At 39.6% G+C, this 17246-nt stretch overlaps 1 long non-coding RNA gene across 1 annotated transcript; it reads right to left on the reverse strand.

Moving 5' to 3' along the window:
• Positions 1-15196: 15196 nt before the first annotated feature.
• LOC135420292 (uncharacterized) lies at positions 15197-16605 on the reverse strand. Its single transcript, XR_010433452.1, has 2 exons — positions 16109-16605; positions 15197-15560 (listed from the first exon to the last, which is right to left on the reverse strand). It is a non-coding gene; the product is annotated as an uncharacterized LOC135420292 (long non-coding RNA).
• Positions 16606-17246: the final 641 nt, after the last annotated feature.

Here is a 17246-nt window from a genome sequence, read left to right on the forward strand (position 1 = left end):
TAAGAGAGCTGTAAAAATAGCCTGATAAGAGACAGGGAGCAATTCAGTCTCAGGAAATACTTTGATAAAAAGGATAAACTTGTTCTGTTAACTGCTTCATCGACTGAAGTACTTGATTTACAATTACTCACCACACCTGGTTTAAATACCTTTCTCAAGGTTGTTGGATCAAGTGGCTAAGGAAGACTCTTAATTCATCCACTGTGTAGTATGTATTTTAAGTCCCTTTATTTGTAAATATTTACATAATTGTTCATGTAAATTGGGAAAATATTAACAAATGTAGCCTTTTAGGACTACTCTCCAGACAGAAGACAGCATTTTTAAATCAAAAAACCCCCATAAAGCTAAAATAACTTGTTCCTAAGGACTAAGAAAACCCCTAATGTCTTTGGAAATGGCACTCTGTCTCTCTTTCAGCTTGTTACCAAAGCAGAGCAGATTTTAAATTATTATGCCCAATGAGTGAATTGCCTACTGAGGTTTATAACACTAAAACACATTTCATTTATAAAGGAAATGTTTTCTTCAGCTTGCTGTCTCAAAGCAATTCCCATGCTCTGTTGTCTTACGAAATACCAAGATTTAACATGTTGGTGATGCTTTATACATACTGATACTCCCATTTACTAAATACACGTATTGTCAATTGTGTTACCCTTAACCATATTACATCGAATTAATTGGTAATGTTGCTAAGATTATCGGTACTAATAACAGCAACTAAAGCACTGACAATACAGCAAATATTTTCTCAGCTGAAGGTCACACTCTCCATTGACCTGCTTCTTCCTTCATGTCTCTGAATTTAGGGCAGCATAAATGGAAAAGTATAAGACAAGACTATATTTGCAGGTAATTTTGCACTATGCCACAAAGTTCTGTCCTTCTTTAATCACAGGAAGCTTCATGCACTAAGGATTTATGTACAGTTCTATTGCAAGCAAGGGTCTACTCCAGTTTGACCCAAATCCCATTGTAGTCAGAGCAGGTCCACCCTGACAATGTGTATGTACCAAACCCTCTCTGTCCATAGAACGCGTACAGTTATTAACCAGCAGCAGTATCAGCTAAAGGTGTTTGAGTAGAAGAACCCTAAGATTTCATAGGTAATAAAAAAAATTAAATCAGAGAAATAAGTTTTCCCACCATACTTTGTAAGATGCTTAAAGAAAACTACAGAGATGAATCATTCTTTATTAAATATTAAGTGGCTCTGAAAGAGCAGTTTCTAAGGGGGTCCATTTAATTTCTAAACAGTCCCACTACGTTTCATCTCTTCTGAATTCCATGGGGAAAGAGAGATAGAAATTACATTTAATAAAAATAAAAATCTGACAACAGGAGGGGAAAACATTTTGCAAGCATTGCAGATACCCCAGAAAAAAAATAGTAAAAAGGATTACTTAAACAAAAATTAAGGACTACTCACATTTGAATATTATATCTTAGGGCACAGAGCCAAATGCAGATGCATCTAGTAACGTTTTGGAACAAGGCCAAATTCTCTCCCTCCTTGTTGTTCAATTTTATAGCAAGGGAACAAAAGGGGGGGTTTGATATAATATGATCGTTTGGTAACCAATGTTTGGGGGCTTGTTAAGGTGCAAGTGAGGGCATTTATGTGAAAGGAGGGCATAAAACTAACAGTGTTCTTCAAACCAAAGGATGATGTGTGTCACGTAGCACTGTATTTTGTGATTATTTCCGATAGCAGCAAAGCAGCTCAGCACAATGATTTACAAGCAAAGACACTGTGTCAATCCACTGGGTTTCACTCCACAGCCATCTTGAGAAAAATCAAATCTAGACATTATATGCAGTGACAATCCCAAACATACCATGGCAGTTGTGTTTCTATCTGGAGACAAACAAACATCAACAACGAGGTTTTTATTCTTCTCTCATAGCACTGATAAAACCAGTCCTATCTTTAGCAAATCCTAATGTCTGGGAATATTAACATGTTAATGCTTGGTTTTTGCTCCAGATTGCAATGCATTCACTAGAGTCCTCATACCCAACAGACAGGAAGAGAACCTGACAGCTCTGGATTGGGTCAGACCAGAACAAATCATCAGCAGTGCCAAAGACCCACGCCCTCCCTCTCCCTTCCAGTCACACTAATGTATTTCATAGTGTGGGGATCACTGGGTGGGGGAGTGACAGCTGCAGAGGCAGTATCAGCCTCCAAGGACCTATGGGATATTAGCAGGTACATTAAGGCTGATCCTGTTGCCATGAATTTCCTTGCTGTGCTCTCTGCAATGTGAAACTCTGCAACGGAAGGGTTTTGGGGCAGCAGAGTGGAAGCTGTGTATTCTAGTGGGTACCCAAAGTGACTGGGGCCAATTGAGGTGATAAAGAGCGTCTGTGCCCCCAGCCTAGACCTCCATCACAGTGACACTTTTTGGGGGTGCTGTTCTTTGAAGGGTGGAAAAGATACCCTCCCTCTCAATGCCTACTCTGAAACTAGCAAGAAGGTCAGTTAAGTAACTTAAAGTAATGATTAATAATCCTGGAAACCTGTAGCTGCAGGAAGTCAGAATAACTGGTTGGAAGGAGAATGAAGAGTGATTTTCATACTTGGGATATTCACAGAGGCCAAAGAAACTCTCTACAAGGGGAAACACAGAGTCCCAAATTCCAAGCCTTTAACTGGGGAAGCAATGTGACAGCCAGAGGGTAAGGATTTGCATTAGACATGAGCGGAAACAAGACCACCCCATCACCAAGGGCTGTCTCTGACTCCAAATTACCTTCCTGCAGAGAAGGGGAAGGGTGAGGCCAGGCCATCCAACACTGCCATGGCTGGCCTTGGTGGCCCAGGAACACCTGTGACACATCCTCCCACACAGGCAGAGACAGCAACATTTTGAGTGCTCTCCAGTCTGTTCTTGGGCACACTTCTTTAAAACCTAAATTCAGCTTGAGTACAGGCGGCTGCCTCATAGTTGAAGTCAATGAAATTTCACCCACCTACACCAGATCTGAACTGACTCTATGAATAGATATGTAGAGGGTAGGATATTCAAATTCCGTGGTTGTCAAAACTAGACATCTGTGTCAAAGCATTTGACAAGTGCACTGATATATGTCAGCAAATTGCCTGAGGTACTTGCTAAAAAACTACGGTAACTTTCTCATCCTGAAATACTTCATCTGCACAACAATTAGTAAGTGGCTGAAAAGGCAAAATGCTAATAAATGCCTGCCTGACCATTTCACTGTATGATTGTATTCAAGAAATGAGACTGCAACTTAAATTTTTTTATGTTCTAAAGAAGAAAAAAAATCGGCATTCAAATACAGTACCTTCAAAGCATTGCTACCATGACAAGGAGCTCATGGGAGGGGACAAAACACTTCTGCAATTACCAACTCAGCCTGTAACCACTGCAGGAAATTCAAGATGATCATGATAATCAATCCCAGGGAGCAATCTCTGTGCAACATATCATTGATGGGTCAAGTGCCCTGTATAGTTTTCTAGCTTAATAATAGAGTTTCATACCAGATTGCTTGAGGAATCCATATGCTGACATTCTGACTTAATCAACACAGCCTGGCTGTGCTGCTTTTTGCTGGTGTATCTAGATACCACATTCAAGCCAGAAAAAAAGCCAAATTGAAAAAGAAAAAAACCTATTCTGTTTCCTTTTATTATCAAGGGAACTCAGAGCTTCAAAAGTGTGGAAAGGGCCAGAAGAAAATTCCATGGAAAGGAATACCAGAAACAGAAAGACATCACCTCTGTTTTTCAGGGGAGGAGGGGTGTAGTTTGGATTCCAATAAGACACAATGTATATGTTCTGTTCTGAAATGAAGGTGGCTTCATAAATGTACATCAGTAAAGATGAACTGCTAGAGAATACCAAAACAGCTGATCCAGGTCTTTCATCATTAGGATTTGGATTATATTTTTTTTTCCTCTGGCATAAAGACCTTGAACTTGGAATTGCTGCAAAATCACAATTCTGGGCTCTTCTTCTGCATTCACTGATTAAACATTCAAGAAAAAAACCAAACCAAAACAATGACAACAACATTTTAAAAAAATAAAAAGACAGCAGTTATTTTGAATTCAGCCTGAAAAATTAAACAATTGTATAAAAATAAAAAGATAGTCCCAGGGAATAATTAAGTACATAAGCACAGGAGCACATTTTATAAAACAACTAAGATAAGGTAGTTGTCCAACACCAAGCACAAAAAACAGTTTTCCTAAATATATGAACCCATTGGGAAAAAACTGGTTAGAAAGTCTTCAACAACTCTGAGGAGCAGAGCAAATACCCCAGTGCACTGCAGTTGTGACATGGCTGTATCTGTTCTACATAACAGGTGGTAGCATCTCTTCACAGCATAACAGTGTTTGAAATAAGTTTATGTAAAGCTGCATTGCACAGGATAGCTATATTTCAGAATTTACTGTAGCTTAAGTTATGTTACTCTGATAGCTGCAAGATTTAGTTCAGTAATTTTATGCAATTGGCAAATAGGCAGAAATATGCAAATATGTAAATATGCAATAGGCAGAACTAGTATAATTTAACATTTATGAATTGCCAATTTCCTCATATAAATACTGCAAAGAATTTTGCAATTATCAAACTATCTAAAGATAGTAAATTGCAATTTGGGATGTTGCTTATTTATTAAAGTGATTTATGAATGAACATAAGCGCGTTGACTTAAAGACTCTAATCCACTGACTCAGCAAAAAAGCTAGTCTGCCTAGTACAGGTGGTTTTGTAATTGTGATACATCAGGAAATTTCACTGTGTTTAATGGACCTCAAACTCACCCTTCCTCTTGAAAATGAACTATTGAGTTCTTTGATGGAGAAGTGCCCAGGAGGCCTTTCTGAATTCAGAGATAAAATGTAACATGTTCGGAGTTTCACTAAAGCTTAGCACAACCTGAATTCAGCACCCTAGTATTTGTGATTTGGTCCACCAAAACTATTCTTATCAAATATATTACGCTCACTACAAGGTAAAGCAAGCCTTTAATTAGTTTCCTTTCTCTTGTCTGCAGGCAAGAGCAACTCCTCTTCCCCGATACCATTGCCAGGGCTGCTCAGAAGCATTTGATCAAGCAGCAAATCTAGGACACCAGAGCAGAGGTGCAGGCTAAGTTATCCTTAGTTAAGTCACAGGAAGGGAAGTTTCTGCATATGAAAGTAATTGTGTGAGAAGAAACCACTCGTTCCCTGAAATTTGACATTCATTGCTTAAATATTGGATCAAGCCCACAATTTGGCATGAATCAACAAGCAGAAAAGCTCAAAACTTCTTTGACCCCCAGATACACAGAAACGTATGTACTAAAAAAATGTATATAGATGCCAAATGTATATAAGGTGAAATGTGGTTAATGTAATAGAAAACGTATAGAAGCACACATAAATAATTGCTTTTCCCAGGTTAGCAGTAATACTTTATCTACAAAGAGAAGCTGAGAATTTCAGTGGTATGCACTTACACATTGTTGCCTATTGTTTAATTACGTAAAAGCTTTTCTTGGAGAACTATATTCAGAGATCCATATATCTCTTTTTGATATAATCCCAGAAAAAGAGCAATAAAAAATTGGCAATTAGCAAAAGAGTACTTCTATTCAATCTCTTGCATTGTCTTCATCACTACAGTATCAGAGCACCTTCCAGTATAGCAGAAAGTGACATATGTCATACATTTGCTCTTTCTTCCTCTCCCCAAGAGGACAATTGTGTATGGTGTTTTCCCTTTGCTTTTTTATTGCACACATAGACTGCTGGGGAAATTTTTTGTTGGGGAAGCTAGGGTAAGAGATTTATGTTAGCGTCAAAGATGTTGAACTCTGTGGTGGTACTTCATCTTTATGCAAAAGCATTACAAGCTCATGCAGAGAATAACTTTGTCCTTCAAGTAAAAGCTTCTTTTAGCCTTATACACAAAGTTGTTCTCTCATTGACCTACCCTAAGTATTTACTGCACAGACCACATGCTGAGGGCTGAGTCATCAGCATTGTAAAAAAATTCAAAGTATTAGTTAAAACATGGTCACAGTCATCCACTAGAATTCCTAAAAGTTTAAACTGAACTATCTTCCATTAGCAGACACGCTAATTTATGTAATGAAATGTTGAAACCACTTTATCACCAAGAAAAACCTGTTAACATTTTTGGGAAAACTCTTCCAACAGAAAGCTGGTGTTCTGACTAAAATTAAATTTTTACAAAAAATATCTGCTTTCTATGGAAATTTTGCCTGCTTGTTGAAAAAATAAAAACACGAAAACTTTTTGAAACCCATTCTCTGAAAAGTTCTAGTCACAGGCATAAACTTATCTTCTTTTCACACATCTTGACAATGTTTAGATCTGTTGACAGTGTTGTTATCAAGAAATGCCGAGGGGACACGGACAGAAATCTGCTTCATGTAGCTCATTTAAGATAATATCTTTTCCTATCGTTTGCTATTCCAGCACAGCCAATATGTCCACAAATAGATGGAAACAACTGTGTGCAAAGGGTGGTTGGTGATCAATCCATCAAAATTAAAATTCAAGGTTCAAAAACCTTGAGAGCAGGAGGGATCTAGATTTGAATCTGACAGCAAAATGAAAGAGCAAAATTCTCCAGCATTTCCATGGTGATCTGGGGGACATAATCCTAGAAAGTTACATCACAGCCAGGTGCAGGTTGCCACTGCTATTGCAGAGGACTGAGAGGCTCACTGTCACTTTTAGGGATTCATTTTGGTTAGGCTCATGATGCTATTACTGCCATTTAAGGCCAGGAAATGTATTAAGATAATACCTGCATAGACAGGACTGGACCTAGCACCAGTGCTGAAGACCAAAAATTGATTTTAGCCTTATGTGTTCAGAGTCTAAAACAACCCTGAAATTTCTCTGTTAAGATCTAAGATTCAGAGTAAATCCGCCTCAGATTTAATCAGCAACTATATGCCCAATTTGTTCTAATGTAATAGTGCCCCAAATAGCTCATTTGTTGTTAAATTTGCATGTTAACTAATATCATGATAGTCCATTTTCTATTACTTATAAAAAAATAAAACAAAAGAAAAAATAAAAGCAACAAAAAAACCCATGAAAAACTCACCACCACCAAAAAACCCCTTTACCTTGTTTTAAGTCTTCCCTTTTGATGACCCTTTTGAAACTCACTCTTCTGGAAATTTTAGGCAAACCTATAACTCCAAAACCCAGGTGCCTAGAGCAGAGGCAGAATTTCTTTTTTCAAGGAGATGAGCACACTGCAGGATTGGGGGTGCTCACCACAAAACAAAAAGAGATAAGGTCAGGCCCTGGAGCTTCATGCCCTTCTTTTCAACCTCCTCCCAGCTCTTGCTCTATCAGGTGTGTCGATAATTGTGTCAGGTTGCATAGCTTTGGGGTTAACTGAGTTCTCAATCTCTCTTTAATCATTTTCACCACCATCATGTTGTCAGCTCTGCACAGATGAGGTTTATACTTAAATGAGCTCCCAGGGGATCCAAACACAAAACTGCTACTACAGTCTCCTTTCTGATGATGTAAATGGTTTCTTTAGAAATAAAAGGATAAGAACCGAGCACCTTCAATAGAAAGGGATCAAGAACTGAGAATAGATTTGCTCCTCACCAAGTCACCAGGCATGGAGACTGCCTAGAATCCACACAATGCCCATGTTGTGCCTTGTTGGTGGTTTCCTGTATACAGGACTTCATTATGTATGTATGCTGTGCTCAGTTAAAAGAGGCAGAAACGTGGTTTAGTAAGGACTGGCCAACACATACAGATGTCAAGCAGAAATGTTAAGAATCAATACTGAAAAATGAAGTCATGTGAAACCTTTCCAAGAAAACTTTACAAACATTAATAAGATGTGCATCTTCTCAAACATCACTTCAGCCAACACTGTTCTAAGGCACTGAGTCACCAGAGAAGAAAATGCAAGGCCACATGTACCGAGGGCTTTACTTGTCACCTGTACATGTCTGTTAGTTGAGCTTATTTTACCTTACGTTTTGCTAATATCTGCATATGGATATTCTGCAGGGAGAAAAATCATGTTATGTGCGACAAAGGTGCACCTTCCACTGTTTTTGGAAGGCATCCTGCAGGAAGAACCTGGAGCTGGGATTAACATACCCAGAATGAGTTTCTTCAATGTGGGTTGCATTATTCCACATTTCAAAGGAGGATGGGACACACCCTTTCCTGGACACAGGCATTGAGTGTTTTGACTGTGAGCAGCACCAATTCTTCAAAATCTTCCTTCTCATCAGCCAGGGAGGAGTAGATTCATATATTTGATGTTTGCAGTACAGTGTCTTTAAGCAAGTCCTGAAACTTCATGTGAGAAAATGGCTTAAGCCTCAGGAATGCAAATAGTGAAGACAGTTCTGTGATTTTTATTTTTTTTTTTTTTTGTATCTATACTCCTGTCAAGATGAATGCTGAAATCTCTAGAGGGAAAAGTCTGAAGCATTTCACCATTATTGCCAACAAGGTATCAGTAAACTCTATTATGAACCCTCTGGGGGCACAGTAAATGAACAAAATTGTATGTTGGCCTTGGCTCTGTTTTCTGTTGTTAGATGAATGAACTAAATCAAATGTATCGGATCCGAGGGACAGCTTGAGTTTTAAAGTTTGAAGGGATGATAAACTTTCTCTCTCCTCTTAGTTCGTGAAGAGCCCAGTGGCCTACTGAGACAAGGGAGGCAAAGGAAGAGACAAGGAACAGACTAACACTGGGTTTGCAGTGTCTTCTGCCTGAGTGTCTCTGATAAAAGCTGTATCATATGCATCATCTCTGAGAAGTCTGTATATCATTTGGTGGCAGGTCATCTTGCATTCATGCTGTTCTTCATGGGAATAAGTAATAAAATGTTCTTCAGTCAGCTATTTAAATAATTTCCAAGTCTAATTGTCCACTTATACATGTAAGACTGGCCTGACTCAGGCCTCCTAGCTATATTCTTTCACTAAATATCACATGAAAGAGCTTCTCTCTTTGCCCAGTCAGGGATGGAGCCTATCTTCCTAACTGAGTCAGTAGGTTAAAGTCTCAAATGGCAGGAAGCCTGGATTTTATTACAAATCTGTCACTGATTTACCTTAGGTAAATCTTTTTTATCTCTCATTAGCTTATTTTCTCTCCCAATCATTTTTTATATTATGTCTTCATTGTATAAACTCTTTGAGATAAGAGCTACTAGTCTTCACATATACAAAACCAGAAGAACTAAGCTGGCCATTACATAATTAAATCATAAATACAGCACTTCAGTTCTTTGGTATGTGCATGTAATTTTTAAACACTTTACAAACAATCTGTTAAATCTGCTTTTCCAGAGTAGTAAATTGACACAGGACACTCAAATGAAGAGCCTTAACTTCTGAGAATCATCAGCAGACTGCGGACTACAGCCTTGAAACCCTGGCTGCTAACCACTTGATCCTCTTTATTCTCTTTCTACGGAATCTGCTAGGTTGGAGGCATGCTAGCATTTCCTTCCACATCTGAAGAGCTTGATAAAAAAAATGCTTTAAACTTATATAACAAATGCACAAGCAAATTTTAGCTCAGAAGTATTACGGATCCAGAATTGTCTTTACATGTCACAATCACATTTTCTTACCCATGCTTTTACCATGTGTTGTAAGCATATGGCATGTTGGCAATGCATGACAAAAATGCACAAAGTATGGTGTCAAAAAAATATCCTACTGAGAAGTTTGAGAAGCTGCCTATTACTCTCTTTTAAGTAAGTCAGGCATCTTCTAAAGTACCCATTTTCTTGCAAACTGAAGACTCTCTCTACTGTTGCCAGAGGCTTTTATTTTCATATTAAATAGAAACATGCAGCTCTGGAAATCACTTGATATTCTGATCTCTTGCTGACAATAGATACAGGTTAAATTGCCAGCTGGTTTATACCAGTGGAGAGTATAGACCATCTGGCATGGTAGGATAGGTTGACAAGGGGAAAGCAGTGGATATTATCTACCTTGACTTCAGCAAGGCTTTTTACACTGTCTCCCATAATATCCTCGTAAGTAAGCTCATGGAAATCCAATGATCAATGGACAGAGAGGTGAATCAAGAATGGCAGAGCTCAGAGGGTCATGATCAGTGGAATAGAATACCATTGGAGGCCTGTAGTCAATGCCGTTCCCTAGGGGTCAATACTGGGTTCAGTCTTATTTAACTCATTTATCAGTGACCTGGGCAAAGGGGTAGAATGCACCCTAAGCAAGTTTGCTGATGATATGAAACTAGGGGGAGTGGTTGATACACCCAAAGGCTGTGCTGCCATTCCGCAGGTCCTTAATGGGCAACTTAATGAAGTTCAACAAAGGCAAGTGTAGAGCACTGCACCTCGGGAGGAATAACACCAAGTACAGGTTGGGTGACTTGCTGGAATGCACTGTATAGAAGGACCTCAGAGTGCTGGTGGGTGACAAATTGACCATGAGCTGGCAGTGTACCCTTGCAGTCAGAAGGGCCAATGGGATCCTGGGGTGCATCAGGAATAGTGTGGCCAGCAGGTTGAGGGAGGTGATCCTCCCTTTCTACTCAGCCCTAGTGAATTCACATCTGGAGTATTGCATTTAGTTCTGGTCTCCACTGTTCAAAAAAGACAACCTCTAATCTCTGCCTTTTCTCTCTCTCTCACTGGAGGAGGTGGGGGTGGAGGGTGGGGAGTGGCTGCATAGGGTTGAATCATGAGAGCTTTTAATTGGAGACCAATGTGAGGCACAAAGGTCTGAGATAATAACAGATCTGCTCAGAGCAGGTTGGAAACAATTTTGATGTAATCATTTATGGATTAGGTACAGAGCCCCCTGGTTACAATGTTACTCAGTCTGTTCATGTGGGTGTGGTACCTAACCCTGTATATGTTTCCATATATGTACTGTGTGCCCATTAGGGTGCTCTTTTTCAGAGCAGAGAGGGGAATCAGGATTTCTTTGTTGTTGTACTGTGTGATATCAGTTTAGGACATTATAACATCAAGGGCAATAAGAGTCATTTGGGATGTGTATTCGGTGTTGTTCTCCTGTCCTGACTTCAGCTGCTACCTCTGGGAATTCATTAACAGTTGTATCCAGCCTGTGGGGGAACATGGGAGGATGATTTGCCCTAGCCTTTCACTCGCTTTTCCTCCTTTAGGCCTGTTACAGCTTTTGAGAATTTTGAATTCTCTTTGGACGTTAAGGAAAGCATGGTCTTGTTGCTAGGTCTTGCCAGGTCCCCTCAGTGTGGCCCAAACCACGTTTAGAGTCAGAACAGAGATTTCTAGGAATGTCTTACACCCCAGTCCAGAAGATCCATGCTTTTACTGGTTGTACACTTTCATTTTAGACTTCAAGAGATTTTGCCCACACGAACCCTTGCAAAGTCTTTGGTTCTTTGGTACCTTGAGTTCACATCTGGAGAAAAACTACACATTTTTCTCTAAGAGATTTCCTTGTAGTTTGGTGAGAAAATAGGCACTTCGGGAAAAACAGTTTTACAGAACTAACATGCAAACCGAGGAAAAGCATTACAACAGATTACTATAACACCCAGTACAAAAAACCCAATGCACAAAAGCATTGCACTTAATGTAAGTAACTAGAAGAACACCAACCCAAACTTAAGTGAATTACAGACAATAGGTGTTTAAGTTGCCCCCAAGAGGAAGGAAAGAGAGATTAAGAGCCATGTGCTCTTCATGGGCACAGCTGTGTTGGCTCCAGGCCTAGGCCTAGCTCTTGCCATCCCCCCCCCCCCCCGGACAACACGGTTTATTTGACCCATCAATCAAACAATCCAGTAAGATACGAACCCGGCCTCTAACAGAAGGTCATTCAGAGATCTGCCCCAAGAGTGGACAGTTCATGAGTGGCATGGAATGGGGTGAAAAAAAGACAGTGTTTGGGGAAATTCTCTGCTCCAATGGTTTGAGAGTTCATCCCTGAAAAACTACAGGACTTCAGGGGTGAACTTCCAAACCATTAGAGAAGAGACGTCCTCCAAATTCTGGCCAATTTTCTCCCATATTCCATGCCACTCAAGACTATCCACCCTCAGGACAGTTCCCTGAAAGGCCTTCCTAAAAAATCTCTTTCATAGCTTTAAATGTGGTATGGACTGTACTGAGCACACCTGGTAGACTTAGCAACAAGAACATGCTTTCCTTAACATCCAGGGAAATTCAAAATTCTCAAAAGCTGTTGTAAAATGCCTAAAAGAGGGAAAGGGCGTGAAAAACTGGGGAAAATCATCCTTCCCTGTTTCCCCCACAGACTGGGTACAATTATCAATGAACTTCTGAATATTGCACCTGAGGTAAGCGTAGGAGAGCAATATTGAATACACATGCCAAATGAGCCTCACTGCCCTTGTTTTTATCATGTCATAAGCTTGTTGCCTAAAATCAGCAGTTAAACTAAACCTCTAAGACTCAATTTGTGAATTTTAGGAGGCAGGCATTCCTTTGTTACAGTGTGCTGGATTATTTCAGCACGCTGAGTGCCCTGGTAGTCATTCCATCAAAATGCACACAGAGGTATCTCAGCTACACCTTATATGTTTGCATTACATGATTATTAATTTTCATTTCCCACATTCCTGTTATATATTCATGACATTTCCCAACACTTATTAGCATTTATACATATCCTTATAGGGTCTCTGAGCGGTTTCAGCAAGGGTCTCTGGTGGTCATTTCTCTCTAGAGCCCCCAAAGTTCTTAGTTACTGGTTTATGAACTTCTTTAAGACAATACATCTGGTTATAGAGTAAGTTGGTCTTGCCTAGCTTGCTGCTTTGGTCCCCTTCTTCATTGTTTCTTTACTTTCCTTGGCCAGTTTCTTTAAATTGAGGTTTTGGTTGCACAGTAATTTTCTATTGTACGTTCCTGTTGCAAGTGGTACTAGTTCTTCAGTAGCTTCTGTTACATCTCAAAACTCTGGTATCAAACAGATATCACACAGTACAGCCACAAAGCAATCCTTATCCCTCTCCCAAGAAGAAACTCCCTTCCCCTGCCTCTGCCAATGATATGGGGTGGTATAAAATAACCTCCAGAATCTAGCCATGCCCCCTCTTGGCTACTGCAAAAATTAGTCATGTCCTAGCCATAAGCAGGATAATGGCATTATATGAAAGTCTTTGAAATTCATCCAATACTTCTAAAGAAAGAACTCCAAATTTGGTGAGGACATGCACTGTTCAGAGGTAAAAAAAAAAATCTATTTTCTATAAGATAAATAATTCCAAGTTGTAACTTTTGGATAGTGTCTCTATGGACTTAAATGGACTGTAAATATCCTAGCAAATCAAGAAATCTTAATTTTAAATGTTTTCTAAATCATTCTTGTCATACTTTGATGGAGGAATTCACCTCCATCAACCGGTCAGTGCAACTTACATTCCTGAAAGAGGTCTTACCATAGCAACTTCATTGCTTTAATATAGATATACTTTAGGTATTTAAGTATAACCACAGAATAACTCCAACAGAAGAGGTGCAGAGTGTGAGAGACTGGAATATTAGTGGTTAATGGTTTAAACAACCAGGATGCCAGCTGACAACACACAAAGTAACTGCCCCCAGGTGCAGAGAGCATACACACGTATCACCAGAGGCTGCAGGATGGGTGTTGAACAGCAGACACTATAAGAGGCAAATCCTTCAAGATGGGATATTGCTTTTTATCAAGTTTCTCAGCTGTGAAAACTCCCCTTCTGGGAAGAACTGGGACATTCACATGTAGCCTGAAGGTATTCATCCCTGATGATGGGCCATATTTGGCCTCCTAACTATGCTGACATGTCTTAGAAAGACCATCAAAGACTCCTGAAGTGTTACCTGACTCACAGTATTATATCATCCAGTGTACAACTCCTCACCCCAAAGGAGGTACCTGGGCATTCCCACTAGGCCTGAGCATAATATTGACCTAGTGGACTTTGTGTTTCCCCCACCTACGACAGATCAAGATTGCAACCACCACTTTGACAAGACTGTGACTATCACTTTGACCAACAGATATAAAAATTCCAACAATCAAGTTTCATCACAGAATCCAAGAGTGAGGACTATGAACTTTTCTCTCTCTCTTTTTTTTTTCATTCGCTTTCTCTCTCTCTTTCTTCTCCTAACTCCTTAAAGTTTGCTAAGTTAAATTTGTCTTACTTCAGATGTTTTAAAATTTGCCAAGTACCTTATTCTACCTTAATGTTCTTAAGTTTGCAAGTAAAAGTTTGCTATTGAACCTCCTGAGAATTTTATTGTTTCTCCCATGCTACAACCCAGAATAATCAAACAACCTTCTCCTAAACCTGGGGAGCAGACCAGGGCATAACAGAGAGATGTCCTTCTCTCCTGCCAAAATATGCTACAACCATTGGTTAGAGCACCTGCTTGGCTAATGATGGGTTTGAATTCTATCAGACTGAGAAGGAATTATATTTGGTTGCCCCAGGTTGAGGGCTCCAGTTTGCTGCATAAAACCTAGCAGCAGCAATATTTAAGAAGGAAATGGACACAACAACCTGAAATATCCAATCCTCTTGATATTTGTAAGGAACACCCATAACATACCTTCTGGTTGAAGCTACTGAAGGGACTGAACTAGTCAAATATGGAGGTTTCTAGATCCCCATTGTATTAAACAATATGGAAATCAGTATTGCCTTGCTCAATATGGTGCAGGGTGTGAGCACCCTTCTAAATACATGGGCATCTCAGGAGTGATGAGCAGGCACTCGGAGTCTAACAGGCTTAGGAATTCTGTATCACAACCCTGCATCACTGTTTTTACCTTTGGTGTGCATCCTGGCTTACGCTTCCCATTTCTTTTACCAGTGAACCTTTTAAACAGAAGTCAGGGAACATAATTTTACTGTTATTGTACATTCTGAGCAGAATAGCTTGTACAGTGGTATTATGCAGCCTGAAATGTAACACAGTTAGAGGTACATTTGGTACAAAACATTCAGACCAGTGCCTTACAAGTCAACTCAGAGTTTGCATTTGCACCTGATATTAGTTGTAAGTATTGTAGGGATTCTATACTGCATGGTTGAAAAGTTTGATTTAAAGCAAGGCAACAAAAAGGCTGGTAAATGGGCTAGTTGCATTTAAAAACGTTTGTCCACATCTAAAAAGAAAGTCATGCTTAAATAATCACAGTAGTCTAAAATTAAGTGATCAGATTCTATTTGCAAATGTAAATGGATCCGAAATGCAACATTATTAACCGAGTATGTGCTAAAGGCCTCTTTTAATTCACTTTGTTATAATCTAGAGGGGGGGAAAATAAGGTACTGCTATTGGTACATTATTTCTTCTTAACACACAAAGATCAGTAATTAAATATATTTCTGCTGGTCTTGGGACCATATGCCTGCAATATGTAAAAAAAAAAATGTCTCATTTCTTTTGTTCCCAATACTGACGGCCTGTCAGAGTGAGCCCTCCAGATTCCTCTGTGTTGGTATCCATGGGCTCTTTCTTGCCAAGCTGCCAGTCTGGAGCGTCACACCTTACTGCCTTTAAAGATTGCCCTGCAGAGATAGAGGAAAATGGCAATTTTTACATGATGCAGTCTGGCAGCCCAGGAGATTTGAAGGCAGAGCTGGTGCCAAGATTTACCCAGGAGAGCAAGCAGAGGCAAAAAAGGGAACCTGGGCCAAAAGAAAAAAAAAAAAAGCAAAGGAAGAGGGGACTTTAAGGGAGGAAAGCATGGCAGAGTGGCAGGGTGAGAACAGGTTTTTTGACAAAGGGTGGAACACCAGGCTAAGCAATGGACACTACATGTTGTTTGCATGTGTTTATTAAGAGGGTCAGGGTCCTAAAGAAAGTCAAAAGGAAGAGGTCGGCTTTTTTTCCATGCCCCAAATTGTAGTAGATTGCAGAATGTAAATGAGACAATTATTACACCAATGCTCATCAAGCTGTGCTGGAAAGACTTCAATAGCCTGATGAATATGCATGCAAATTTGTTAATTAAGTTAATTATTCTGCTGAAAATTCATTTGTCTTCCAAGGACATTTTCCCAATGATTTTAACATGCTTGTGCCATTAGTCATGCTCCATGTTATTTAACATTACTTTTTGTCCACTTTTTCTTTTTTCCTTCTTTTCCTCTTGCTTTTCTGTTCTATTCAGTTTCTGTTGCTGTTTCTCTTTCTGTTTTGGTTTGGTTTTCCTATTAAAGCTTTAAAACTAGACAATTGTTTCTCTTATGTGACCCCTGCAATGCTGCAAGATGCTAGCACCCAGCTCCATAGGAATCCCCTAAAATTAGATTTCATTCAAGTACTTGCTTAATACATATAAAAATTCCCTAAAATGCCACTTAGAAAAGAGGGGGTGTCAGGGGGTGGGAGCAGGGGGAGCAAACCTATCTGGCTTAGAGCTGGAGTCTGAATGAGCTCATGAAGGAATCAGGAGGGATAAATCTGTCCTTGCTGCAGGCTATTTCCTCAGTGCAGCCTTGGTTTGGCACAGGGAGTTACTTTGCTCCAAAAGGTGCGATCTCCTCACACCTTCCCTTCCCTTCCCTTCCCTTCCCTTCCCTTCCCTTCCCTTCCCTTCCCTTCCCTTCCCTTCCCTTCCCTTCCCTTCCCTTCCCTTCCCTTCCCTCTGCCTGTTCAGCTATACACAGAAACATATGTGTTCAAAGAGGAACAAGGACTGAGATACTTTTCTGTCATCATGAGGGCCAAAACCTGTTACCATGGCAACAAAAGGGAATCGGGAGTTTAAAAATCATGTCTAAATGGCAAAACGACATAATTTAAAGAAACAGAAGGTTTTTTTCCTTCTGTGCAACAGAAGCACAGTATTGTTACAACTTTGCATGATTACATTCTCAAAAAATGGAATCTTTCTCTATCCATTCTGAAATCCCCATAATTTGATAATGTATCAGAGTGCACAATGACTGTTTTACATTTCTAATATGAATTAGGCTTTTTCTACAGCTCTGCAGTGTTTAGTTGCTGTTTCTTCTTAAGTTCACTCATTCTTATTCTATTATTCATTTGCTCTATTCCATTGCAGATGAAAAAAAAATTATTTGAGTTTTTTCAGCAAACAGTAAAAGTCCCAATAACTATGGGATGCTTTCTACTTTCCCACAGCAACAAGGATAGCAGAAAAAAGCTTAACAGAAAAGGAATTATAAGGAAGCAAAAATTGCAGATAATGGAGTTCAAGCAAACTAATTGGAAAGATTTCTCTTTTG

The sequence above is a fragment of the Pseudopipra pipra genome, chromosome 1, assembly GCF_036250125.1.
Source record: "Pseudopipra pipra isolate bDixPip1 chromosome 1, bDixPip1.hap1, whole genome shotgun sequence".
Taxonomy (NCBI): Eukaryota; Metazoa; Chordata; class Aves; order Passeriformes; family Pipridae; genus Pseudopipra; species Pseudopipra pipra.